Source organism: Dermacentor albipictus, chromosome 9 (assembly GCF_038994185.2).
Source record: "Dermacentor albipictus isolate Rhodes 1998 colony chromosome 9, USDA_Dalb.pri_finalv2, whole genome shotgun sequence".
NCBI classification, from domain to species: Eukaryota; Metazoa; Arthropoda; class Arachnida; order Ixodida; family Ixodidae; genus Dermacentor; species Dermacentor albipictus.
Genome location: NC_091829.1, coordinates 102315737 through 102341756, shown reverse-complemented (window position 1 = coordinate 102341756; position 26020 = coordinate 102315737). Strand labels below are relative to the sequence as shown.

The following is a 26020-nucleotide window of genomic DNA, read 5'->3' as shown; positions in this document are numbered from 1 at the left end:
TTCTATCTAGCTTCCCTCTGGGCTCGCATGTTAGTATAAAGCTGTTAGGCGCCACAGATAATTACACCTACCAAGAGGTTAATGCGGCGACACCCAGGAAGCTCCAAATGGCATTGTGCACATTCAATGCGGTGCGGTACAAACAAGTTTCTCACATCTCGTTTCTTCTCTGCCACACTTCTTCCATGTATATGTACGCGCTCTGAACCAGCGCCCTGACACGGTATGCCAGACAACACCAGCTACAGCAGCAGCAGCTATGGGAAAGTCGAAGAAAGGGGCAAAGAACACTTCATTTCAATATTATCCAGATCCCACGCACTGTCGGAATTTATGTAAGCGAAGGTTTCTGTCTTGGTTGCTTTGACTGTAGATAATTAGCAGTGATGTTGATGCCGAAAGCTTAATTTCTTCAACGTTTAGTATAACACGAGAGTGGCGAGTTGGTCTAAACGCTACCTTGCAATTACCACTGCTGTTTGTTTCGTACAAAGAACACATTGCGAGAGACATTTGCTTAAGGCGTTGTTAAGAGCCATATTTCATCATCTCTGAATTGATTATGGGGCTGTACATGCCAAAACCACCATCGGATTGAGGCATGCCGTAGCGGCAAACTCCTGATTAATTTTGACACTGTAGTACTCTTTAGCGTGTCCTAAATTTTAGTGAAATGGGGCTGCCACGGTTGGGATCACATCCACGACCTCGAGCAATGCCATAGCCACAAAGCTACCGCGGCAGGCACAGAAGTGTTGATTTCACAGTCAACTGCTCTCGTAGTGTCGCCTGGAGCCCGAGTTGTGCTTTAATTAATGCAGCTTTGCTTCTACAAGCATAGCGTAATTTATCCGCTTGACATATATGCATGGTGACTATCTTTCAGAAATAGCAGGAAGGTACTGTGCTGTACCTTAAACTTAAGCTTATCCAGTTTCCCCACAACCGCTGTCGCATAGCAAAAGGCCTACCTTGCCTTCTCGCGTCCCTTTCCCCCGATCTCCCTTGTATGGAAACTGCCTTGTCTCCTCTGTATTAAACTTGAGTTGGATTATGGGGCTGTATGTGCCAAAACCACAATCGGATTGAGGCATGCCATAGTGGCAAACTCCAGATTAATTTTGACACTGTGGTACTCTTTAGCGTGTCCTAAATTTTAGTGAAATGGGGCTGCCACAGTTGGGATCACATCCACGACTTCGAGCAATGCCATAGCCACAAAGCTACCGCGGCAGGCACAGAAGTGTTGATTTCACAGTCAACTGCTTTCGTAGTGTCGCCTGGAGCCCGAGTCGTGCTTTAATTAATGCAGCTTTGCTTCTGCAAGCTTGCGTAATTTATCCGCTTGACATATATGCATGGTGATTATCTTTCAGAAATAGCAGGAAGGTACTGTTGATGATGATGCGTGGTGTGTTATGGCGCAAGGGCCAGGTTTGGCCAAAGAGCGCCAAGCCAATGGTAATGTGATCAAAGGGAAGCGATAAATTGCGAGCAATGAATGTTACAGAGCTGTAAAGGGGCTTAAAAGACGGTCACTGTAAAGTGTGTAAGAGCTACATGTAATAAAACTATGACAATGACTATGAAGTGTGTCAAGGATGCGAAAGGTGCATTGTAAAAGAGTTACGATGTGCTAAAATTGGTCATTTGGATAAAAGTTCTAAAAAGCACTACTGCTCTAACAGAGTCCTTGAAGCGCAAGAACCTGAAGGCGTGTGCTGTACAAGGACTACTATCACAGCAGTATCCTCTAGAGAGAGGATGCGCTACGATAATATTGGGCTATTAACATGTAAAACCACATCATTCAAGAAACCTAGGACAGCTTTGCTGGTAAAAAGGGGTTCCTAACCAAGAAACATACCGGGATGCAGAGGTAGACAATATTGATATGGTAGAGGAAAATGTTTCCTTCTTTCTCTTTCGGCTTCCCGACACTCAACGAGGACGTAAGGTGCGATTGGACAGATTACTTTCTATCAGGTTTAGCATATTGCCACGGATGCCCATTCCCGACAAGTCTCGCAAGATCCCGTATCACCACGTTGTGTCATATGCCTTCTCCATATCGAGGAATATCTATAAGAAAAACTGTTTGTGTACAAACGCGTCACTAATATACCCCTCAATGCACACGAGATGGTCGTTTGTGGACTGACCCTCTCTAAAGCCCCACTGGTAGGGATCAAGTATTTTGTTCATTCCAAGGATATGTATGAGTCGCCGGTTAATCATTTTCTCAAACAGCTTACAAAGGCAACTTATGAGAGCTATCGGACGGTAGCTTGTCGCTGATGAAGGATCTTTACCTTGCTTCAAAACAGGGACCATGATTGCTTCTTTCCATGCGGGTGGAAGATATCCAGCAGCCCAAATAGTGTTAAAGAGTGCAAGTAGTGACAGTTGTGTGTCAGTGTGTACGTTCCTAATCATGTCGTACATTATTCTATCAGGTCCCAGTGCAGAGCTGTTGCTTACGATCAAGGCAGCTCTCAGCTCGGCAATGCAGAAAGGACGGTTGTATGGTGCGTTTTGTGGGGATTTCCGCTCAAATGCCTTACGTTCTTCTATTTGTCTGGACTTGATGAAAGATTTTGAGTAGTGTATTGAGCTTGACACATGCTCAAAATGTCAGGGGGTGTCTGCCTGTTTTTCTAGGGTTCACCCTTGATCGTTCACCAGAGGCAACGGATTTATTTGCTGCCCTTTTACCTTCCTTACGCCATTTCAAACTTTTGCCTCCTGTGTGTACGAAGTTATACCTGAAAGGAACCTCGCCCAGTTTTCTCTCCTCGCCCGACGTCGTATCCACCTTCCCAGCGATCTTGTGTTTAAATTCAATTAGATTTTCTGTATTCGGCAATCTGCGCAATATTCCCCATGCCTTATTCTGCCTCTTTCGCGGATTTCTAGTCATCATTCCACCAGGGAACGTCTTTTAGATGAACCACCATTCGTTTGCGGGATAAACTTTTCATCAGCATCACAAATAAAAGCAGTAAAATATGCGACAGCATCATCTATACTAAAATTAGTTATAAAATCGGGTAATAAATGAGTAGGCTCTTTAAAATGCTCCCAGTCAGCCGATGCCAATTTCCTAATGGGAACACGAGGAGGGTTTGCATGCTGCGTTATTAAGTTTAAAGTTATAGGGAAGTGGTCACTTCCAAATGGATTATTCATCACATTCCATTCCGCACTGTACTGTGCCGTACCTTAAAGTTAAGCTTATCCAGTTTATCCGCAACCGCTGTCGCATAGTAAAAGGCTTAGCTTGCCTTCTCGCATCACCTTCACCCCACCTCCCTTGTATGGGAACTGCCACAGCAGCAGCAGTCAAAGGAAGAGGCAAAGAATGCTTCACTTTAAAAGATAAAAGTACAATGCAAGTCTCACCTACAGCAGCTCTTCCTCTCTACCCGCCTTTTCTCATCTCAGAGCTAACCGCTGCTGCCCCACACATTGCACTGCACCAAGATGTCATAGAGTGTGGCTGGCTCCCTTAGCTACTGCTGCTATTTGCTACATAAACAAAAACAGGGAAAGCTAAAATGCCACTGGGCTTCCACCACACACTTCAGTAAGCATACAAAAACTTTGGAGCCTCTCCTGCTCTTTTCTTCCTCCATTATCCCAACACAGTGCATATATGTATGCATACATTTTGGAAACAGCGAATTTGACAAGCTTTTTTGTCATAACGCCACTGTCAAGCTCTAGACAGCAGTAGTGTTTCAAACAGGAAGTCAATAAAAAACTGCTGAAAAACCAAGCACATCACATTTTTCATTTTCATCGTTTATTCTCACATAAAGGTATCTCTTTCAATATGCACCAGATATAATACAAGAAAGAACACTGGTAGAAACATCAATTCTTACACTCCGCAGCCACTAATCATGGTATATACATACACATATATATATATATATATATATATATATATATATATATATATATATATATATATATATATATACACACACAACTTTGGCATCGAAAACTACCAGCATGACAGCACATGTAGGAATCATACAGGCATACACTAAGCACAGTCACAATGAAGTTGATCACAGAACATCTTGCTCCGATACTGATCAGGGAAAATCAAAATCACACATGAACCAGCTTCACAGCCCACTTATTACTTCAGCAATCCTGAGGAACATAATTCTACACCAATTACTCCAAAAGATAATAAACAAACAATCACAATTCAAAAACAATTGTTTTTATGTACTTGGGTAAAAGGTGGCAAATCAGTTCAGCGGTAATGCAAAAGGGGGAGAACATTTTAGAAAAGCAAGAAGTCATGAAACCAAGAGTAGCACGAAGCTTCATGCTACTGTCAGGTATGTGACTTGTCTCTCACTATCCAAAGGGCATGATGTCCCACAAGGCCACGTTATACTATATAGACTGTATTGGTTGGTAATGCATGCTTGCTATAATACTTGTGTGTAGAGTAGAGAAACAGGCTAAACACTGATCTCAGAACAGCAAATTTTCTTCTACATCAATTCTTGCACATCGTGCCAAAGTTCAATGAACAATTCACTCTCAAAAATAGTAATTCTGGAATTCTGGGGTTCTACATGCCAAAACCACAATTTGATTATGAGGCATGCCGTAGCGGGGGTCTCCGGATTAATTTTGACCATCGGTGGATGTTTAACGTGCCCCCAATGCACGGGACACGGGCATTTCGGTATTTTTCCCCCATTGCAATGCAGCCGCCGTGGCAGGGATACAAAACATTGTTCACATCTTTGATGCACTTTTACCATACCTGGTCTTTCAATACAATATATGAATGTCGTTCAAAAAGCCGACTTCCCAAATAGCATTTTCTTCACTGCTTCTGGCATACTGCACACATCACACAGCCAAGTGGCAGGCCCGATTAGGTTTCTATTGAAGTCATTAATTCAGAACTGCGTCAAGCGACACTGCTTTTAGGTAGCCGTTGTCAGAGGCAGAGGCAGGCACTAGCCACAAGGTTTCCTGCACTGCCATGTCCTTTTAAGTTTTGTTCCGTGTTTCTAAGGTTCCTCCAACCCACCTACTTCTGCATGCAACTATGGAAGCAGCGCACTGCCGTCATGAGACTTAAACGAGGGGGTGTGTGGCCCATATGTGACCGTGAGTGCAACAAAATGGAAGCAGCTGGAATCGAGACGAGAGTGCAGCAGGGCATACGACGCCTGTTGACAGTAGATTAAACTCATCATAAATCAAACAGACGTTTCGTACTTTCAGTCCATTCAAATAAATCTTTAATTTTTGGTTGGCCCATTACGTTTTCAACGTATTCAAAAGCCAATTAATTCAAACTGCACTATTCGCTTAAATCTGTTCATCTGTACTTCTTGCTTGTCGAAACTGGAAATATCAACTGCTTTATTCATTTCTAACTGAACATTTGCGTTCATAATAAAGCCGACTGCCTGTCTGCACTTGTCAAAGCGGTAAAGACCAGAAGCGGAAAAGTTGTCCTTGTTGTAATAGAAAACTTTTGGTTTTGAATTGGCATGTTGGAAGAAAGCAGTCGCAAATTTGCAATTTATATTCAACATTCACGACTCACTCTCTATGCTTAAAAGCACATTACAGAACAGGCATGACTTGCCAGTGAACTTGGCCGCTACATGGCCGTACCAACTGCTTTCTCTGTACTTCACACTTGTAACAATAAGGTGCACGAGCTTTCATTCACGAGTCACTCTCTATGCTTAAAAGCACATTACAGAACAGGCATGACTTGCCAGTGAACTTGGCCGCTACATGGCCGTGCCAACTGCTTTCTCTGTACTTCACACTCGTAACAATAAGGTGCACGAGCTTTCATTCACGAGTCACTCTCTATGCTTAAAAGCACATTACAGAACAGGCATGACTTGCCAGTGAACTTGGCCGCTACATGGCCGTGCCAACTGCTTTCTCTGTACTTCACACTCGTAACAATAAGGTGCACGAGCTTTCATTCACGAGTCACTCTCTATGCTTAAAAGCACATTACAGAACAGGCATGACTTGCCAGTGAACTTGGCCGCTACATGGCCGTGCCAACTGCTTTCTCTGTACTTCACACTCGTAACAATAAGGTGCACGAGCTTTCATTCACGAGTCACTCCCTACGCTTAAAAGCACACAACAGAACACGCATGACTTGCCAGTGAACTTGGCCGCTACATGGCCGTGCCAACTGCTTTCTCTGTACTTCACACTCGTAACAATAAGGTGCACGAGCTTTCATTCACGAGTCACTCTCTATGCTTAAAAGCACATTACAGAACAGGCATGACTTGCCAGTGAACTTGGCCGCTACAAGGCCGTGCCAACTGCTTTCTCTGTACTTCACACTCGTAACAATAAGGTGCACGAGCTTTCATTCACGAGTCACTCTCTACGCTTAAAAGCACATTACAGAACAGGCATGACTTGCCAGTGAACTTGGCCGCTACATGGCCGTGCCAACTGCTTTCTCTGTACTTCACACTCATAACAATAAGGTGCATGAGCTTTCATTCACGAGTGACTCTCTATGCTTAAAAGCACATTACAGAACAGGCATGACTTGCCAGTGAACTTGGCCGCTACATGGCCGTGCCAACTGCTTTCTCTGTACTTCACACTCGTAACAATAAGGTGCACGAGCTTTCATTCACGAGTCACTCCCTACGCTTAAAAGCACACAACAGAACACGCATGACTTGCCAGTGAACTTGGCCGCTACATGGCCGTGCCAACTGCTTTCTCTGCACTTCACACTCGTAACAATAAGGTGCACGAGCTTTCATTCACGAGTCACTCTCTATGCTTAAAAGCACATTACAGAACAGGCATGACTTGCCAGTGAACTTGGCCGCTACATGGCCGTGCCAACTGCTTTCTCTGTACTTCACACTCGTAACAATAAGGTGCACGAGCTTTCATTCCCGAGTCACTCTCTATGCTTAAAAGCACATTAAAGAACAGGCATGACTTGCCAGTGAACTTGGCCGCTACATGGCCGTGCCAACTGCTTTCTCTGCACTTCACACTCGTAACAATAAGGTGCACGAGCTTTCATTCACGAGTCACTCTCTATGCTTAAAAGCACATTACAGAACAGGCATGACTTGCCAGTGAACTTGGCCGCTACATGGCCGTGCCAACTGCTTTCTCTGTACTTCACACTCGTAACAATAAGGTGCACGAGCTTTCATTCACGAGTCACTCCCTACGCTTAAAAGCACACAACAGAACACGCATGACTTGCCAGTGAACTTGGCCGCTACATGGCCGTGCCAACTGCTTTCTCTGTACTTCACACTCGTAACAATAAGGTGCACGAGCTTTCATTCACGAGTCACTCTCTATGCTTAAAAGCACATTACAGAACAGGCATGACTTGCCAGTGAACTTGGCCGCTACATGGCCGTGCCAACTGCTTTCTCTGTACTTCACACTCGTAACAATAAGGTGCACGAGCTTTCATTCCCGAGTCACTCTCTATGCTTAAAAGCACATTACAGAACAGGCATGACTTGCCAGTGAACTTGGCCGCTACATGGCCGTGCCAACTGCTTTCTCTGTACTTCACACTCGTAACAATAAGGTGCACGAGCTTTCATTCACGAGTCACTCCCTACGCTTAAATGCACATTTACAGAATACGCATGACTTTCCAGTGAACTTGGCCGCTGGATGGCCTAGTGGCTATTAATTTTTTTCAAGCCTATTGGGCAACTCGCACAAGTATGACTTATTACACACACTAAGGAAGACACATTGCAAGGACACTTCATCACAACAATACAAGAAATTATTCACAGAAGGAGGTGGAAGCTGGCACTCTAATATGTGCAGAACATCAAATGGACATGGTGTGGTGAGCAGCTGCTGACAATGAAAGTACATAACGCCTACTTTTGCATAAATCCCTAGAACTAAGCAGTACATTCCATCAGACATTTTAACATAGCAAGAGCAAGTTTTGCTAGGCACACAATACTCAGAACTGTGAATAATCATGGTGCCTACCTGGGCTCTGAAATACTTGGACACTTGTGGTACATTACCAAATCTCGAAACAAAAAGCGCCTTTAGGATATCTGGCATATAAACAACTGGCTGTGCCTGTCCAAGAACACATGTCTGAGAACATCGCTTATAACTATGTTCAAGCTCTTTTTTGGCAGACAAAAGACTTGGTTGAAGGTCCATATGCACTGAAACTGTTCTGAAGGTTTGGTGCATGATGCACCGTTCAGCAATCTGAGCAGGCACATATTTAGCTGCTGTCACGAGCTGCAGTGCCCTGCCAATTCATCTTCAAAGGGAAACGTTGATGTAGCCCACAAGGGGCCAAACATTCGTGTCGACTTTGTGAGGTGCAATAATTGATGCACATTAAAAGTCATTGCATTCTGCCCATACAACTTGGCCATCTGCTGAACAAATGCTAAGAGGGACCTCTCAGCAGCACAAATTTCATCTTCTAGGATAACATCATTCAATAAAAGAAACACAGCCTTTGCAAGAAGTGCGAAATGTGTCAGATAAGGTCGGGGCAATATGTCAGAGACACATGGAAGGCTGTAGAAAAGAAGCCAAAAGCGCCACTCTGCAGCCTTCCAAAAAGCACGATCTGACAAAGGCCGTCCTGATCTTGAAAAGATTATTGGTGGCTTTATCAAGAGCAACCTCGAATCAATTAGCTTTATGTGCCTCCCAATATACCACGTGGAACCTGTAGCTGACAGCCACAATTCACTAACCTGTTTGGTCACACCTTCCAAGACGCAGTGCATGTAGTCAGGAGGCAGGCCCCAGACGAGATCAAAGCCTCGCAGCTTGATCAGAGTGGATGGACCTTTTATGCCGAACACTGGTTCCTTCTTCTGCACTGCTTCCACCATTGCTTTCAACACCCCACTGTGTGTCCTTCCAGGCACGTCGCTGCAAAATGAGTACTTCAGTGTACCTGCAAAGGCAATTTTTTTTATGCATCAGAATGATTTTTGTGTGAAAGCTTGCTATATCATGTACATGACAAATAGGTAGACATATTATTGCGCACTTAACTACAGCACACTTGAGCAGGTCTATCGGTATGTAAACCTTAAGAACTGAACCATGTTGACACAGTAGGCTAATTATAAACCTGCAGTAGCAACATCTAAAACTAAATGTTTCACCTTTGGAAGTAAATTCCAGTATGTGCAATACCAATCACCAAGAACTCGCATTTCATCTGATAAATGAGTTTAAACTAGTTTTTCCCATCCTGTTCCTGCATTTGCAAAGGGCTGACATGTTAACATTTTTAAAGACTGCTCATTAACTAAAACCCGCCGTGGTTGCTCAGTGGCTATGGTGTTGGGCTGCTGAGCACGAGGTCGCGGGATAGAATCCTGGCCATGGCGGCCGCATTCCGATGGGGGCGAAATGCGAAAACACCCATGTACTTAGTTAGATTTAGGAGCACGTTAAAGAACTCCAGGTGGTCGAAATTTTCGGAGTCCTCCGCTACGGTGTGCCTCATAATCAGAAAGTGGTTTTGGCATGTAAAACCCCATACTTTAATTATTTTTCATTAACCAAAATTTTTTTCTACTGCGATAATTTTTTAAAGTTTACTATTCCTGACACAATGAACAAGGGTTAGTCTCTGCAAAGACTGTGTGGAGTTGCACACCATATCCATCATAGTAGCACATGATTTTACAATGCAACCAAAAACAAGAAACCAAGATGAAATGTTATTTTTCACTCAAACTAGAATTGAACCAGAATGTTACTATTTCTTTCCACTCTAGAGTTACAGAAAGAAAGACATGACAGTTTCCAATTCAACTTCGTAACTTTTTCTGGAGCTTTTCATCCATACAATGCCTGCACTTGTCGCTTAAATGTGCCACCATATTACTAAATGTGCACCATCTTCTCGATTTTAAATGTAGCATCGTTAGTGCAGTTTTCAGTGCATGGATATTAAGATTGTGATAAAACGCACAAAACAGTTTTACCCCTGTCTTCAAAACAAAGCTAATACATTTGTTATAATCTTAGAAAACAGGTAAAAGTCTAGAACTGAGGTTAAACAGCCTGAATAAAACAAGGACACGAGGAAACAAATACCGCAGGCAAGCGCCGACTGCCAACTGCACTCACATATTTGAAAAAACAAAATTCATAGGAAAAGAAAAAGGTAAGAGGGAAAGGGAAATAATATAGGCTTACTACATTAGAAAGGAAGGAGATAAATGTGTAAGCATTCCCTCTCTTGCATTGTCAGGAAAAGAAATAGCTTTTTTAGATGAAAGATTATGATGCTGCTGATTTGCAGATCTTTTTGTGACTGCTGTATGCATGTCTATGCTGAAAAATGGCATAAAATGGCTGGAGAAATTCAAATAAAATTCCAGTTGGCAGTCAGCGCTTGTTTGTGGTATTTGTTTCCTCGTGTCCTTGTTTTATTCGCGCTGTTTAACCTCAGTTCTAAATATGAACCAACTAGCCCTCATCAAGATCCTATTAAGGTAACAGAAGCACACTTACCATCAATAACTTCACCTTGCTGCAAGCACCAGCTGCACCCAAAGTATCCATTGAACTGCTTGCTGTTCAAGATAGCTGCCCTGGCCGGAGAGTCCACACAACAAACAACTGCATGCACTGCTGATCTAATGGTCCTACCAGCATGAGACCACACCAGAGTTCCAACATTGGAGACTTCTTCAACAAATTGTGTCATGAAGAGATGCATCGGTGGGTGAGTCCTTGAGAACCACAGCCCTGAGACGAGCACATTTTGCCACCGCATCAAAACTGGCAGCTCATTTAACATTACTTGAATTGGCCAAATTGAGCTCTTGCTGGAATCAAACACAGGTGCCCCATCACTGTTAAAGGTCAATGTGATGTCACTCCATGCCATGTTTATCTGCTTTCGTACACTACGGTACAGACTTCCATCGGTGATGTCAGAAAATACGCCTGGCACTAGAGGTCCTGATGACAGCTTCTGTAAGTTAGTGTGGAGCGTTCTCCCAACTTGTTTCAAGAGTTCCAGCAACTGCTGCTTCAAGTTAAACATTAAAAAGAAACTCCCAGAACTCATTAACTCTTGAAGCCTCTTTTCAGCACCACAGGAAGCACAGGTTACAGTGGACTTGTTTTTGGCATCACAAGATAGTCCGAGGTATTTATGGCAGGCTTGACAATATAAGTGTACCCACAACGCTTCTTTTTTGCTTTTCCACAACTTTCTGAGGGAGTAGGTAGTGCATGGCAAAACTTTCTCCCCAAATAGGGCATTGACCAGAGTTAAAAGTCCTTGAACTTGTGCCCATGTCAGTCCTGCAGTGACAATATATGTGAGCACAAGCAGGAAAGCTTCTGCTTTTGTTGTTGCCTGATGAGGTAGGGTTTCCCGTCTGAGTTTCGCAAAATACTTCATGAAATCGTCACCTCCTCCAGCTTCAGTCCCAGTTCCTTCGTCATCATGCATCTGTGCACTTTCTTCATCATTGCTGTCCGTTTCATCTGTTTCTTGAGGATCACTATCCGAGCTCAACTGGGAAGCAAAATTCAGTTCACTACTGCTGAAGCTTCTTGCATCTTCATCACAATGAACATCTCTTTCACTTGCAGCTTGGCTAATTTCCTCTTCTACAGAACTAGCAATTGCACTCGCATTTGCACCAGCAGATATTTCTGCTAGGCTGGTGCTGTTCTGCCTTGAATTATCACTGTGGTCTTGAGTGATATTGCCACAAGTGGAATCTGTGGGAAGGCTGTTCAGGTTTGCTGGCGTGTTCTGAAACAACATGGAGCAAAGAAAAAATGGAACACCATTGCACATACATCCTTTGAAACATAAGTGTTCTATACCCAAATGCTGCTGAAGTAACGCTTTGAGGAATGTTGACACATTGGTAATTTGTGCAAAGCAGAGTTATGTATTGGACCACGAATAAAATGCGAAGAGGGCTGCGTCCGATTTTTGAAATTGTTATTGTTTATATTCAATTCCTGAAACAACAGTAATTACCTGCATATCTAAAGGAATGCCTTACGTCCTCAGCTCCAGGATGTGCCGTGGTTAATGGCGACTACTTTTTGCACCTTCAGCACACTGACTCTGCATACAGGCAATTTTAAACGAAACAACTCCTGCTGTTTTACATGTAAAACCTAAGATCTGATTGTTAGCCACACCACAGTGGGGGAGTAATGTGCACTTAAACTTAAGTACACAAGTATTTCTGCGTTCGGCTTACATTGAAATGCAGCCACCGTGGTGGGGATCCAACATCAATTTCATTTTAAGGTGAAAGCCTTAGATGTCTCGTTTCACGGTCGCGTTGTGAGGTACACAAAATATCACGTGACCCAAAGATGGCCAGAAGCAAACCAAAGCATGTCCAGCAATGTATAAGAGATGATTAACGATTGGTTAGTGATTGGATAAAGGTGGATTAGATTGTATTAAGGATGATTTGGGGGTGAATTAGGTTAAGGTAAATGTACAATGATTATGATGGGTTAAGGTCGGTTAAGATGTATTAATGAATGTTAATGCGAAGTAAGGTTAAGTTGGACGAGGGAGGATTAACGTGGATTAGGATGCATCAAGGTGAATTACAGTAGGCTTTACAAGGCGTTCACATCCGTGTCTCTTAGGCGATCGGTATGGGCACATTGGGTTTTCTTTATTATTTTATTTGAGCTCAACATCGCAACGCCATCGCCTACCGCTGCGGGTGCCGGTGTCGCCCTGTTGCCTGTTTCACACGCCAGTAAACGGGATTTAATGAAACTATAACAGCAATGGCGCAACACAGAAAATGTCACGTGAACCACACGAAATCCTTTCGATAATCATGCCGGCTGTAAAGACGGCGCTAGAAGGTGTGTACTTTTCGTAACACATCCCATACATATGCTTCTTAGTAACCGCTCTTAATTTCGTGTTTGCACTCCAGTGAATCATATCTAATAAAGCGAATTGCATACATACGTACCTTAGTAGTAGCGGTGGTAAGAGTGGTTCGTTTCGACACGTACTTCCGAGTTTGCCTTGGGACTTGGCTGCTCGATCCAGGCTGCAGATACTGCCGGTAACGTTTCGGCGGTATTTGAGACATCTCATTCACTACTATACACTTGATTACAACGAAGGCGCCAAATAAAATAACGGACGTAGGAAGGAGACACGAGACAACCACCAGCACGTGCTCAGTACTATATGCCGCCAAACGTGCGTCAGAATACGGTCGGTCGTTGCCACAATAGGATGGCTGCACAAATGGATGGATGTATTATAGTTTCCTACATGGAGGAAGGGTGTATAAGTGGATGGATACTATGAGCGTGCCCATTGGAAAGGGGTGGTGGGTTGTGCCCCTAAGGTATTGTATTGCCTTAAGTCCCATGTTAAAAAAGAGAAGAATAACCCATGATGAATTCTGATAACCTAACTTTCTGAACTGCTATTGTGAACTTTGTTTTTGTCATAAAGGTAAAAAAGGAAAGCACAGGCAAGCGCCCTCGTGGGTAGATAAACGAAAGCCTTCAAACAAACGTCGGCTTTATTGTCGATGTAAATATACTTGCTACAAACGGCATTTATACGCTCCTTACAGTGAAAACATTTTGCTGGTTTTCTACGAAAAAATGGGATGAATCTCGCGATGTATGCATGCATATGGGTACAAAATATTACGTATACTTCCTTCGCTGTCTGTGCATGTTATAGGCATCAGCAAATTTTCTTCTTGTTGTGCCTGTTATACTACATCCTGATATAACCCCTGTATTTGAAGTTATCGTAGCTTTCGATTCCACGCACGCGGCGTGTTGATTAAGTATTGACTACGTTAGGAAGTCGTATGCATTATTAAAAGAAACCTACCACATGGTCTGCAATTTTGTTCGCAGCTGTAGTTTCTTACACATGCCATAGAAACGCGGTTGCTTTTAATCCTTCTTTAAATACATGTTCATTCACTTCATTCGCATAAAGGCTAAACTCTTGCAAGAAACGCCATGTCCCTGCATGACCGTGCACTGCGAGTGACCCCGCTCTCAAACATGAAATATGTGCATGCATACGTATATGTATATTTGTGTACAAGCTTTTGCGCTAGGTGCTGAACGGCAGGCTCTGAATGATCTAGTTTTGGGTATGTTGACGCATTTACGGCTGGGATACAAGTCACGAGTAAAAGTGATGCAGTATTACAGGAGGCCTCGAGGCGAATTAGTCCTAGCTATAGTTTGATGTCAGCTGCATCCCTCGTTTCATGGGGATGTGCTGGCGGGCTGGCTGCATGAAGGAAGGAAAAAAGGTTTATGACAATGTAAGACAGACATGCAAACATAAAAAAATAAAAAATGCCGAGAAAGACGAAAAGGGTGGGGCAAACGGCGGTGTCTGTCTTGCCCTTTTCGTTACTTGTGCCTGTGTTTGCAAGCCTTCCTTTTAGTGACATGATTCCATACCAAGCCACTCGAATTTATTTCACTGGAAAAAACAACTTTTCTAGTGGCTTGATGAGTTAACGGGGAGGGGGCGTCGAGGTTGACGCCGCCAAGCTCGCACAAAAACACAGTATATAATTCCCACCGCTTTGTAATGTGTCCCGTTTATTCAAGCTAGCCCAACATTCTACCTAACTGCGACACTCCGCCTGTGCCGCCTCTACGATGCAGAGAACTAAATCCAGCGCATAAATGTAAAATATAAAGTGGTATATGACTTGCAGTGGTGTACGTATGATTACTGCTTTTAGTAAACTGCGCTTTTTGGTGTTTTTGGTTTCGTTTTTACAATCAATAACCACTAGGGGCGCGATTGTAATGGTTCGGATTTGATCGCTTCCCTGAAGTCATGTCCATAGCTCAACGTTGTGCGCGTGGCCTGCGTAGTGTGTGTTTTGTTGGAATTGCCCTAGCTGCTACGCACGTGCTCCAACAAATCACTCTGGTTCTGCGGTTAGTGCACGGTGCGATCTCAGAAAACAAAATGCTCGTGTGCGTGCAATATGAAGTGGACGGAACGACTGAAGTTGTTCAGCCTCAATCCATCCGCGACTTTCACCCGACAAGCGTCGCCGATTTTGACTGCGCTACGTTGTACGATGTGTGGTGGACCGGCGATGACTACATCTCCGGCGGCTACTATAAAGCCAAATTGCTCCACCTGACAGGTAAGCCGCTACTCAAACTGTACAGTATCGGTACATATAGTGATATTGGGTTGCCAAAAGAGTTAAATAAAAGAAAACATTGAGTCCAATTGGGGTTTTCAACGGGGCCCAATTGCTCGCAATTGGAGATCACTGCAGATCCAAGTTCCTACATTTAGATATCATTGCGGTTCAAAATGCCAATTAGACCTAATCTAAATTCAGTGGCTAAGCAATCCCGGGAAACAAAACCTTAAAGATATAATGTGAGCAGTCAGATATGGAGAGCTATTTGTGAACTTAAAAATCTGCATTTAAACTGACGATTTCTTTGAACCACTGGCATCACTTGGTCAACCAAATTTTGCTTGCATATATAGCACCTCACGTAATAAACCGGTGAATGGCGGATATGTCGTTGAAGAGAACTACCATTGCGTGTTCATGCATGACTAAGCATCTTGAATGGAGTTTCAAGTTTACCTGCGGCGTATGAAAGTTAAGACTCATCTAGGGCATCTTTTTCCATAATTGTCCCAACGAGTCCATTGAGAGATCAGTTGAGCGACCCAATAAATACAATTGTGTTAAAAAACAACAACTCAAGGACTGGGCAAATTTCAAATAATAAATGTTTATTTTTTGATAGGGAAATATGGTACAAATCTCAGTGCACGGGCTCTGAAAGTGCGAATGTTGATGCGGTGCTCTGAAAACAACTGTTGTCATTTGCAGAAATGCGTTTGCATTCTTGGCTCTCCCACTTGAGTGAAAAGAAAAAAAGAATGAAAAAAAGAAAAAAAAGCAATAGCTTAGTTAAGGGCAAAACACCTCACATAACGTGGCAGACATTTGTTTAAAGTTGGTATGGCATTACATGAGTCTAACACACATGCACAATGCTAGTCATGTTAATTTCCTCTTACGTAGTTCTTGCAGGTAAAATTTGAATGAACTGGAAATCTCGCTATTGTAGATAATTGCAATGCTTGTCAATAGATAAATGTCAGACATAACATGCATGGTGAACACTTTGAGCGCATGCTTTATTGTAATGTTAGATTTGTGTTGCAAGATACTAAAAAGAAAAACAGTTGTCATCTGTTGACCCTTTTCACGGCAATCCTGCGGGCACTGCCATGTTTGATCACATGATGGTGTGTCGGTTGCTTGCCACCGTTGCTTCTGTGTTTATAATGGATGCATATGACACCGGTGTGGCTCTGTAAACCTTTGTTTCGGCGGATGTCTTAGACGATGACTGGGTGGACAACACGCAAAGCTTTCGCTAAAGATTCACAGGACACGTTTTCAGAGATTTCAGGGTTCGTTACACTTTGTCCAAGCGATGCGAGTAGTGTATATGGTGCTTGTAATAAAAGTGGGGCTAAAAATGGATTCCAAGCTATCCTAACTTTCCACTTACAAAGTGAATCAGTATCACTGTGTTTAGCTCTTCGTTATTTATTTAGCAAATACTTTTAAGCAGCAGCTTGTCACATCTCTGGCTCAGTAAAGTTTCCTTGGTGTTCACCGTCTAATTGTTCATTTTCTGCCTGATCGCTTGCGGGTGTCCTCAGTTGTGATAGATATGTTCATGCTGTGCACAGGTCTTGGAACGTAGCCGTTCTATACATTGTAATGGCTTGTAGTATCGCTATGACTTGCTTACTCCTGTGAACTGTCAAAATAAATTCACCTTCGACCATTCGTGTGCTGTCAGTGTAGTCCGTCATTTATTGTGCGCATTTATTAAAGTGTGCGCCCATTCACTTATTGATGCGAAAGCATTATGCGGCTCATGAAGTGGAAAATCCGGCGGCATGGCTGTATATGGTACAGAAAAATGTATGGGCACTTTGTTGAGCTAAACTACAGTAGGCAAAAGCCTATCTATGACTGCCTCTTTGTCTGAAGTGTATGACTGTTGTTTCAGTCGCATCCGTTCATTGGCTTTCAACCTTCTTGTGTTGGGAGACTATGGAAGGCGCTGTTCCTTTTCACTTGAATGTTGCCGCTGGACAACACCCAGTTGCATTTCCGACAGTTGATCGCACAGAAGCAGGTCAGAAAAGGTAATGGTTTCGTATTTGCGTGCTTTCGCTGAGGCAACGTGCGGCACACCGTCGAAAGTGCCATCTCGTTTCTCTAGAGCAAACTGCTTCGTGAAAAGGGTCAATACTGTCACTGTTGTGTGTGTATTGTACAATATTATTTTATGGCTGTACTCATATGCCACTGCCTTCTGGTGCTATGCAGAAACGTCAGAGGAAATGGATTTGTTCCTCAGCAAGAGGCCTAGGAAGGCCATGAACACTGACTCAAAGGGAAAGAAGAGGACAAAAGGGAAGGTATGATTACCCAACACTTTCTTCTTTTTTGGCATTTATGTATTGGACTACACTGTGACACATACTGCCTGGTCTGCTCGATGAAAGCACATAAGTTCTGCCAATTTGGTCCGTGCACCGAACACATTTAGCCATCATTATGTGCCAACTTTCATTGCACACCTAATGCAATGTGCAATTTACTGTATAGAAAAGCATGGTTGAGAGAGAACTGTAGAAGCAAATATACAATAACTTCATTTTAGCATAGCTCTTTTGTTTGCTTATATCTTACAGAGTCCCTTAGTGAACTTGCTGCTCCAATGTGCTGGGGAGAGTATGAATGCTAGCTTTGAAATGTCTTCCAACATTTATCTTCAAATTGAAAAGCGCAATGTGATATTATAAATTAGTCAGGCACAACTAAAAGGCATTTTACCTGCTTTCAATCTTAACAAAATTACGTGAGCTGTAATTGTAATATTGCGAAGTGTTTATGGCCTGTTAATGCTCCCTCTATCCAAATGGTGGTCTGGAATCACACTGTCACAAGTGGAAGCTTAGACATCATTGTAAATTTATACTTGTTGAGTTTCAAAGGCTTACTTTATGTATGTGATATATTATTTCTGTGAAAGGCAATAAGCTTTGCGCTTTTAGTGTATTGCCGCAACAATCATTGCTTTTTTTTTAAATAATACTGCAGCCCGCACCATCAACCAAGCAGCTTCGTCTCGAAACTCAAAGCACTGTTGAGGCGGAGCTTGCAGCTCAGATTGAAGGAGTTGGCACACCGAAATGCACATGTTGCAGTGACGGCTGTGGCCAACTAGATGAAGCGCAAAAAGAAATTGCTCTTCTGAGAGAGGAGCTGCTAGGTCAGAAATCGAGCTTCCTCAAAAAAATAGAGGAGCTGGAGAAAAGGTTGAACAGCACTCTGGATATGAATGTAGAGCTGCAAAAAGCTCTGACATCGAAGATTTTTACAACTGGTGAGTGACCTTTCTTGTTCTTATGATAGTGTTTTACATAAAATTCCACCCAGCGGGGGGGGGGGGGGGGTTCGAGCTACCTGACGTAGCCACTTCTCTGCTGTGCTAATGTGGGCGTTTTTCTAACCTTCCGCGGTGTGCACAGTACGTCTAGAACCGCAATGTCCTGCGCTCCATGCAGTTGCACGGGACTGGTGACTACGCATCGTTAAGCAACTTCCCAAATAACAATACGAGTTGGTTTCGGCACTTAAATTGGTACAGCAGTAAATGAGGGTTCCAAAAGAACTGTGATTGTTCTGCAAATATATATATATATATATATATTTCTCTATAATTCTTCCAGAGCTAATTCAAAAAACGCCAATACAAATCTTCATTTTACACTTCTGCTTGTTTAGTTGTTCTTGGCAGTGTTCTTCCGGCGCTTCTGTCTTGCGCGGGTTTATTTGATGAGGTTCCTTGTTTGCCAAGTAAAGGAGCGGTGTATCTTACAGGCGTACCTGTGAGGTACACCTTATTTCAATTCTATTTTGCAGGTTTACGCATCTTTATGGCGAATGGTGGGCATTATTCACATTTGTACTGGTAAAGGTACCTCCGCCCTCATTTGCATAGAAAAACTGCCTTCAGTGGTTGTTCTCTCAGCACACCATGGTATTCCATGATGAAACCACCTGTGTTGACCTGTGTGCAAATGGCCAGGTTAAGGTCGGTTTGATTCACCTGCACCACAAGAAACGGTTGACGAGGTGCTACACCATGTCATAGTGGGAAGTAAAAGACTGAAAAAGCATGCATGAAGGCAGTACGGTGTGTACTTGCTGTTCAACTCTGCTGGTTCTTGCGGAGCAGCTTTAAGTGCTTTACAAGGTGGTTGCAGCGCAATATCTGCTCTCAGTTTCATTGGAAGACGTGACTCATACCATCACTTTGTTATTGCAACAGTGTTGCTCGAAAAAGAGCAGCGGAAGTTGCATTCACTCCATCATTGGAATTCATCACTAGTAATGTTGAAAATTGGGCTTGTTGTTTCTGTGCTTTGGTTATGCCCTTGTTCCAAGTCTCGCATGTACATTTAGGATAGTGCCTGTATATCTGCTGTAGCACCAGCTCATAGGCAAAGTGAGAAACGAAATGGCAGGCATCAAGCCAGGACAAAATCACTTGGGCAGCAGTGTTTTCATGCACCTATCACCAGTGAAGAAGGGGTAAGGCGTGCAGACACAGACACTAGAGAAGTGGACAGCATGAATTCCAACTGTCAACTGAAGGAAGCACCGAGGTGAAATAAGAAAAAAGACACAAGACTCATCTGCACATGCCCTGGAATGGTAGCAACACGTGTCAGTTGGGTACACGTGCTGACATTCATGCACGTGCGGGTACAATCGGGTACATGTGCCAACATTGTAGGCCGGCACGTGTTCTCAATTGACGCGTGGTGCTACCACTTCAGGGCATGCGCAGATGAGTTTTGTGTCTTATTTCTTATTTCACCTCACTGCTTCCTTCATTTGATAGTCAGTGTTCGGGTTGTCCATTTCTCTAGTGTCCGTGTCTGCACGCTTTACCCCTTTCTTGCATCATGAATCCTTACCAACTAGCTCAGCTTTCTGTCATTCTATCACCAGTACTTGTTTTGCACTGACTCTACTTCATACAATGGCATTGCTTATATTGAATTATGTGTAGTAGCCTAACTTTGAACTTTCATGCAAGTTATCGGATTTGTTTCTAAACAACCAAGCAGACTGAGAGTCTGAACTTGAAATGAATTTGAACCAACTCTACTGCCATCAGTTTCCCATGAAAGCAGTATAAGTAAATCTGGCCATGTGTTCAAGACCTACTGGATAAAAGTTATTGTACAAAGAGGTGAATAGTAAAGAAACGCCAGTATCGTCGCCTGTTTTTCCTGCACTCTGCCTCTATGTTTACAAACGTACAGATTACCTATACTCAATAACGTGCCTGATGAGTTAGACTTATAGTGTTGTAATAATAATTTCAGAGAGCAAGATCCGGTATGCCCGGTGTGTGGACGTGGCAATAGGTGCTGAAGCTCCTGCACAATCACGGAGCTCTGGTGCTGAAGCAAAAGGCAAGCTACATATGTGGTTCATTTTCCAAGTTTAGTTTTTGTTGTCTTCATTTCACTATACGATCGTACCAATTTTTTTTTACTTCACCAGAAAAAAACCAGGCACCTGCATTTAATCTATACAGTTAAATTTTGACCGTTAGATATATTGGCAAAAGTGATTCATGTGTTCAGTCCTGGGATTAAACATTGCAAACATTTCACATAAAATTAAAATTGTGCATTGCAGCTGTTCATGTCTGGGATATAGCCACTTGAAATACATGTCAGACCAGTCATCTTAGAGAATTTATATGCGGTTAGCTGCTGTAAGTTCTCTATACAGGACTCAAGGTACTTTGTGGCTGGGCCAGTGTAGTCGCAAGCAATTTCTGTTCTTTCTCTATTTTATAATTAAGAACTCGGGGCCCCATAATTATGTTGTAGTGTTCTATACACTAAGGTCTACAACATGTCCAGAATTGGATCTTGCTTTCCCTTTGACAACCAAAAAACAATTAATTTGTCATGTCATTTGCTAGGTTATACATTTACATATCTATGTGCTTGATATCATGTTGAAGGTAGCAGAAACATTGTCGTTGGAACATTATCATTGCAGACTTGGGCTTGCACTCCCGCAGCAGGCCACATTGTGAAGCCAACAAGCTGTCGCACCACATGGGTGAGAAAACATTTAGTGCACATATGCAGTTTTAAATTAGCTAGCACACTCAGATAAATCTTACTTTTATGGCTGTATGGGTGCTAGTATACGTTGCCCACATTGTAATAACTCATTGTTTGTATGGTCTTCAGGAACCACTGCAGCTGCGGCTTCAGCTGCTTCTGTCGAGGAATGTGGGTCACAGCAGCTTGGTAAGAGATTTCTTATATGCCACTGTTCCGTAGTTCTTTTTATGGACCACTGGTCATTTGCTTTTAGAGAGCTTCCATCAGGAGCCGCTTGCACAGAGATGTTTATCGGCATTTATATTGATTGAGTTGTAATAAGGTACTTCAGGACTGTAAATTGGGGCCGCAATGTGTCCAGCAGTGTACAAGGAATGAGTGCAGTTGGAAATTGAACACGATACCCACGGTGGTGGCTTATTGGCTATAGCATTGTGTTACTGAGCATGTGCTTGCAAGTTTGATTCCTGGCCATGGCATCTTCATTTCGAAGGGGGCGAAACGCGAGCACACACATTTAGATTTAGATTTATATTTAGGTGAGGCCAAATTATTTCAGAGTCCTCCACTATGGCATCACTCACATCCGCAGTGTTGCTTTGGGACGTTGAACCCCATGAATCAATCCATCGAAAGAAGGTCATGTTAAATGCTCAACCGTGTGCTTGTGCCAGGGGTTGTCGGATACAGTGTCGTGCCACCTCGGGCCAGAAGTACCACATTACCGATAAACAAATTTTCCTGTTGGTAAATGGCTCGCAAGGGGCACCAGGTTTAGACATTGTAAACAAATGTGGTCTCGTTATGGTTGTGTCTGGAAAATAGTACATAGGCTGAAACAGCTGAAAATTCAAGCAAAATTATGCGCTACACCAAATTAGCAGAGACAGCACAGCATCTTGTTTAATAGGGTTCGTCCGCAGTGCACAAGTTGGCAGAACACTGTGGGTTTCATTTGAAATACAGCCAAGCAAATCTGAAAATATTCCGTGCAGAAAAAAGAAAAGAAAAAGGTAGTGGAGCTCGTGACATAAACATACCATGGGCACTTGGCTCCAGTATGGGACAAGGCTGGGCAAGAATGTTGTGAATGCTGTTCAAAGCAATCTCTCTCATTGCCTTAGGGTTACTTGTTTGAAGTCCAGAACAAATTAATCAGCCATATCATTGCAAGGTGCTGCACTGACATGTTTACTTTGAAATATATGAAATTACTGTACAAACACTTACTGGTGTGTTATCATTGCAGAACCTAGTGACAGGCCATCTGGTGCTGGTGACGTGGAAGCTTTTCAGCCCTCGGGTAAGAGAGTACTTCATGTACAGGGCCAGTTTTTTCATGTTTGCCATCCTCGTATATGACTGCTGTTCAGTCTTAATATTCCTTGAAATTAAAAAATTGTCCTCCACCTTACGCAGCACAAGGCTACAAATTTCTCTGCAGCTTCATGCTACTGTTGAGCGCATGACATTTTTTTCACTTTCATGAAGCTTCCTATAGTTCACGAATTTTGCAGAACTTCCTTGCGATAAGATTGCATGTTCATTATCTTCAGCACCCAGTACTGCAGCTGCAGCTTTTAAAAGCCCCATAGGATTTATGTCAAACCAGGTTGTAAATATTTCTGTGACACCATTGCTTAGTCATCATGAACGGATTGTGAGACACTTGATCCTGCTAACCAATATTTTATGTGTGCTTTCGCTAATGCTTATCTAGCCACTTTCACCAATACTCATCTACATACTGTAGCACCTTCCACGAGCACTTGCTCACACGCATCTGTGTAGAAAGCTTTCAGATAAACACACCCTTATCCAGAAGTGCCTTGACTATTTCTAAGCCAACCTTCTTTTTTTCAGGAAACCATCACTATTTCTCGATTTTTGTATGCCTAACCTTTATGAATAGCTTTCTATATTGCAATACAGTAAAACCTTGTCAAACCGTACCCCCTTAAACATTAGTTTCGTTTTAAAAGTAGTAAAGGCAAATCCCTGGCTCAGCGGCCATTGAGCATAATGTGTTTTGTATCCACATAAACCGTACCAGCGTGTTGCATACGTATCGGTTAACACGTAGTGTTTCCACTTTTCTTTGCGCAAACATGGTGGTGCGCTGTCTCCATCGGGCAGCCCGGCAGAACAACAAGCCTCAGAGATAAAAATGGCCTTCAAGCGCCCTGTGCGTTTGTGCACAGGCTTTTGTGCACAAAAAGCTTTTTTTGGAAGCTGGTGCCTCTAGTAGCATAGTAGCATAACAGTGCACCGCCACGCATTTCTGGTGCACTGTGCATAAAAGAAAATCCTTGGACAAGTGAGGCTCATAACATTTGTTACAACTTAGTTGATGCATTGCTTGGATAATTAATGGAAATGTGTGCTAGCAGTTATTTAAAGTGAACTAATCAAATATAATTTGGCAAAAAACCTGAATTTTTTTTTTCCAGTTTCTCAAGATGCACAAAGCAGCACCGAGCAAGTGGTGCCAGAGGAGCTCGGTAGGAAACTTTTTCTTAAACATGCTCTTTTGATACATATATATTTTCATGCAAGTATTTTTTTCACGGTACTCGTAATATTCTGTGATCTTAAATATTGTGGCATTTATCCAAATGTCATAATGCGTCTCTTAGGTGCCATTTCCGTCCCACGAAGTGCACAAAATCACTGCGTTGGGATGGCGATATTGGTTCCTCCCAACAAGCTTTCTCAGAAGCACTAATTGCAAGCCACCTTTCATGTCATATACATGGATAATTTAAGTTTATTCCCCGACACGTGATAGCTTGTAGTATATTCGGTGTATACAGGGTGCCTTGTAATGTGTAAAAGCCATCATTTATTCATCATGCATGCATTCTTTATTTGATTTTTTTAGCGCACATGTGCACTATATTTTACAGGTGCCTTTTGTGTAGCAGAGCACCATTTAGAGTTAGCATCTATTCCATAATGAGCCATTAGAAAGCAGCCTGGTTATTAGTTGTTTTGTTAGTTAAAGTAGTGCTGTAGAATGAATTGCCACACATCAGCAGTACTTTGCAGCTAGTAAAAAATTATTCAGAGTACTTATTTATCATTGTCCAGAGCTAGAATCATTGCAAAATCATGAACATAGTACCTGAGCTCTAGTAGTCTGTTACAGCTGTTATACATTGCGACAACATTTAGCTTTACTGCAGTGTGCTCTAAAACTGATGCAACACTGCCAGGTTTTACATATAGGCAGTGCAGGTGAAAGTCTTGAGCAAAGCAACACCAATGAGTGCACAGCACAAAATCAGCAGCATGTTGAGAACTGCACACTTTCACTGCATTTATTACTTCGAGAGCTATCGTTGTGAGGATTTATAATTTCGTCAAAACTGTAGTAATTTCTTTTAAACTTTCTGCCAGTGTGACTGTTTGGTTACTGCCTGACCTTTACTGTCGTCTGTGTCTAATTCTTATCCCTATTAAATGCTTGTTATATACTAGAACCCTGGACCTCACAGGAGTTGGAGGAAGCACTCCTCGATGGTCATTCAGAGGCCTTACAAACTGTGATTGGCAGTGAAAGGGACGATGGAAAGGTAATTTCATTATGCCTTGAGGGCTGCTTTTTTTCTTCATTGAAAGAGCAGTTATGATCCATGAAAACCTGTATTTTTGTACTAGGCCATGCAGCCTAGTATTTATAGGTACGCTTAGATCTTTGAAAGCATTGCACTGCAATCATATCTTGCATCTGCTCACTTGGCAAAACAACAGGGATGGTGATTTTTTATATTGGCAGCTTCTAAACAGCACCTAAGCAGATGATGTATGCACCCAGGTGGGGTTGATGGCCATGACATAAGTCCTTGCACAGGTGCTTCCGAGATATTTTACATCGCAGGTGCTGCCTAATCTCAGGGGGGGGGGGGGGGGGCTCATGCCAGGCAAGTGGTAACGGCGCCATCTTCAGTTTTAGTATAAAAAAGATATGGTTGATCCCTCCTTCATAGAAATTTGTAGAACACAAAAGCTAAACATGCCTTGACAGAAGTTGTTGCACGTTTGCTTCGTGAACTCGCAGTTTGCTGCAGTGAAAGGCGCACAATTTGCAGGTCAGCGACCGTGTCGCAGGTTTGCTTGGCACGCAGTGTCCTGTTAGCGTCCAGCTGCCGAGCTGCTTCAGTGAAGTTACGAGCATTTTGTCCCGCTCTGTAGTGTCTTGCGCAGCCAATTGAGTTGCGATGTGCATAGCTTCAGGAATGCAATAGGCAGCGTGCACTGCCAATGTGCGAAGGTCTTCTGCTTCGTGCTGGCATGTCTCTTGTTGGACCAAAGCGAGATTAACCCGTTGATGTTGTTGCCTTTATGCTCTGCTTAGTACATCAGTTTTCTTAGTTGGTGCCGTCATAAGTGAAGCACTAGGTGGTGTGTAAGCACTGATGAGGCATGTTGAAGCTGCACTTTATAGCCGACGAAGCATCACAGGCTAATGGGATAGGAAAGACAAACCATATGCGGAAACTGTGTCGTCAACTCAGCAGAAGGCCTGCACCGCCTACATCAGGCTACACTGCATTGAAGCCTCCACTGCGCTGAGTCTACTGAAGTTCTTGCTGTCAGTGCTCGTGTCACAATGCAGTACTCCACTTCAGTGCCCCTAGATGGCGGAGCTTTCTTTGTCAAGAAAGAGCATATTTTACGTTTTCACGCCGATGTCACATCCATTACAGGAAGTTGACGGTGGACTCCGGCATAAAG

General features: G+C 43.0%; 1 protein-coding gene and 1 pseudogene across 1 annotated transcript in view; one reads left to right on the top strand and one right to left on the bottom strand.

Annotated features, from left to right (window-relative positions):
- LOC139049974 (tetraspanin-33-like) overlaps positions 1-26020 on the top strand; it is a 67928-nt gene that overhangs the window by 8672 nt on the left and 33236 nt on the right. The window lies entirely within an intron of this gene.
- Positions 7711-11258, bottom strand: LOC139049791 (uncharacterized; annotated as a pseudogene).